This window comes from Bos javanicus, chromosome 5 (assembly GCF_032452875.1).
Source record: "Bos javanicus breed banteng chromosome 5, ARS-OSU_banteng_1.0, whole genome shotgun sequence".
NCBI lineage: Eukaryota > Metazoa > Chordata > Mammalia > Artiodactyla > Bovidae > Bos > Bos javanicus.
This window is the reverse complement of record NC_083872.1, coordinates 58,964,967-58,968,562: the sequence shown is the minus strand read 5'-3', so window position 1 is coordinate 58,968,562 and position 3,596 is coordinate 58,964,967. Positions and strand designations below refer to the sequence as shown.

The following is a 3,596-nucleotide window of genomic DNA, read 5'->3' as shown; positions in this document are numbered from 1 at the left end:
TCGAGAATCAGTGCAAAAGAAACCAATCCAGTGCTAATATACTGCTAATGTTGTTTAGTTGATTCTTGAACAACAAAACTTTGAACTGTGTGGGACAATTATAGGCATATTTTTTTCAATAAATATAGTGGGAACACTTTGGGAGATTTGCTACAATCAAAAAATTAAAAATTCACAGAGGAGCCATGTACCCTAGAAATAAGACATTTACAAAAAAGTTGTGTGTGTCATAAATGCAAAAATATATATGGATACTAGTGCATCTTTGTATATGCAGAAGGCATTGTTGTTGTTCAGTCACTAAGTCATGTCCAATTTTGGAAACATAACCCACTTACCAAATTGTTACTGTTCAGTTACCAAGTCGCTTCTTTGTGACCCCATGAACTACAGCACACCAGGCTTTCCTGTCCTTCACTATCTCCCAGAGTTTGCTCAAGCTCACATCCATTGAGTCGGTGATGCCCTCCAACCATCTTGTCCTCTGTCACCCTCTTCTCCTCCTGCCTTCAATTCTTCCCAGCATCAAGGTCTTTTCCAATGAGTCAGTTCTTCGCGTTAGATGGCCAAAGTATTGGAGCTTCAGCTTCAGCATCCAATGAATATTCAGTGTTGATTTATTTTAGGATTGACTAGTTTGACTTCCTTGCTGTCCAAGGAACTTTCAAGAGTCTTCTCCAACATCACAGTTCAAAAGCATTAATTCTTCGGCTCTCAGCCTTCTTTATGGTCCAACTCTCATATCCATACATGACTACTGGAAAAACCATAGCTTTGACCATCCAGACCTTTGTCAGCATAGTGATGTCTTGCAACATCCCTGCCAGTAGGCCACTGACCCTGTCCCTCTGGATCCAGAGGGGAAAGCCTTTCGTCCTCATAGTCTATGAGGTTTCTGTGAAACATCTAACTGGTGATATGAACTTAATAACGATTTTTATTTAGAAAACTCCTGACCTTTGTAACCCACCAAATAAAGGACAGATCAATTCTACTAACTGAAATGTGCTTGGAGAATATGCAGAAAGAAGAATACCAAACAGAAAACAAAAAGGAAGAGCTCTCAAAATTGAATACTAGGAAACAGCGATATTTCATAGATGAGTAGAGAATGAAAAGACTGTGTAAGACACTAAAAAAAAGAGATTCAAAATTAGAAAAATCAGAATTATGGTGTGGGATCCCTTTGAAAAATGACTAATTGGGTCCCCAGTTTCTTGCTATGATCATATACTGGTTAGTACTCTTAGATGTGAAAAATGACTAAAATTTAATTTAAAGAACATATTGACTCCGGGTAAAATAGCTAAAAAATGTGCCATTGATTTCAAACGTAGTAAAAGTTTTATAAATGTTAGAAGATCAGGGGGTCAATGGAATTGAAAGTCAGGTTGAAGAAGCTTAAAGGATAAACTGAGCAGGGATGAGATGAGAAGATAAGACACTAATATCTTTTCAAAGGCATTGAAACCATAATGAAAACAGGTGCAGCATAGAAGAATAATTTTGATGATATTAAAAAAGTTGTCACTTCAAAGCTTTAGGAACCACAGTCAATTACCTGAAAAATAACATGAATGCACATGAGCATATTTCTTTTGCTAATAGCACAATCTTACTTCACACTATAGGTAAAATGAGTGCTCAGTCATCTCCGACTCTTTGCAACCCCAAGGACAGTAGCCCACCAGGCTCCTCTGTCCATGGGATTCTCCAGGCAAGAATGCTAGAGTGGGTTGCCATTTCCTTCTCCAATAGATAAAATAGTAGTGCTTGAAACCAACTATGAATTAAGAATAGGAAAACAAGTAGAAAAGAATAAATGGACAGCGGAAAGTGTCAGGACCCAGGCTTGTGTTTTGTTATCATTCTTCTTTGTTTTCCAGGAGAGATACATCTTACCCTTTAAAGAACCCTTATAAAGTAACAGTTGAAGATAATTCATCTTCATCATCTGGATATATCCCATATCCAAAGTTTGTCTTGGATAAAAAAAAGTAGTATTATCTTTAGTAGTCGATAATGAAGTAGTATTATCTTTTTTCACTACTTTTTTGTAAATTTAGTCCATGTCATGAATTAACAAACATTTGTAAATTTTGAGGGGCCAACAATGATCTTAGAAAGAGTTGGTTTGATAATAAAATAAATCCTAAAGGAATAATCCTCTCTCACGCTTGTAAATTCAGAAAGACTGTCAGAACAGTGATGATATTGATTATAATGTGAAGGGCTAACTAAATGTAGACCAATGTGAAGGGATAAGTAAATGTAGACTGACGAGAAGGGATAAGTAAATGTAGACTGGTTTGTTTGGCTGTAACTGCAGTGTTTTGGTACAGAATTCATTTACAAACCTCCTCATAAAACCTCTTTGATTTTCTTTTGTCAATTGGATAGATTTCAAAACTCAGTGATGAAAAACCACACAGCAATAACAACTTTCATCCTTCTGGGACAGACAGATGACCCACAACTGCAAATTCTGCTTTTCATCTATTTCTCACTTACCTGTTGAGTGTAACAGGGAACTTGACGATCATCACCCTCACACTGGTAGACTCCCATCTTAAAACTCCTATGTACTTCTTCCTCAGAAATGTTTCCTTCTTGGAAGTCTCATTGACCACTGTCTGTATTCCTCGGTTTCTGTACAGTATATCAACTGGGGACAATACCATCACCTACAATGCTTGTGCAAGTCAAATTTTTTTTGTTATTCTGTTTGGAGCAACAGAATTTTTTCTGCTGGCAGCCATGTACTACAACCACTATGTGGCCATCTGTAAATCCCCGCATTGCACGACCATCGTGAACAAGAGAGTCTGCACCTTCTTAGTCCTCAGCTGTTGGGTTTCGGGTTTGATAATCATCATCCTACTCCTTAAGCTCCAGCTGGAATCCTGTATTTCCAATGTCATTGATCATTTTAGTTGTGATGCTGGTCCCCTCCTAAAGATCTTGTGCTCAGATCGTAGGTAATAGAACAAATAGTTATCCTTGTGGCTGTATTTGCCCTCATTATCACCCTAGTGTGTGTATTTCTGTCCTACACATACATCATTAGGACAGTTCTGAGGTTTCCCATGGTCCAACAAAGGAAAAAGGCCTTTCTACCTGCTCATCCCACATGATTGTAGTTTCCATCACCTATGGAAGCTGTATCTTCATCTATGTCAAACCCTTGGCAAAGGAAGAGGTGGCCATAAATAGAGGTGTCTCAGTGTCCACCACTGCTGTGGCCCCTTTGTTGAACCCCTTCATTTACACCCTGAGGAGTAAGCAAGTGAAGCAGCTTTCAATAACTCCATAAAGAGGATTGCATTCCTCTCAAAAGAATCCAAGTTTTCATCAGAGTAGAATGAAACTCTTCTAAATATTTAACTACAGCTTCTAATCGACTTCACTTTCGCTTTTCACTTTCCTGCATTGGAGAAGGAAATGGCAACCCACTCCAGTGTTCTTGCCTTGTGAATCCCAGGGACGGGGAGCCTGGTGTGCTGCCGTCTATGGGGTCGATAAGAGTTGGACAGGACTCAGCGACTTCTCCTTCTAATTATTTCATTGCTTTGTATCTATAATTTCATCATTTTATC

The 3,596-nt window shown here is 38.4% G+C and overlaps 1 pseudogene; it reads left to right on the top strand.

Moving 5' to 3' along the window:
* The first annotated feature begins 2,286 nt into the window (after window positions 1-2,286).
* Window positions 2,287-3,360, top strand: LOC133248699 (olfactory receptor 6C2-like; annotated as a pseudogene).
* Window positions 3,361-3,596: the final 236 nt, after the last annotated feature.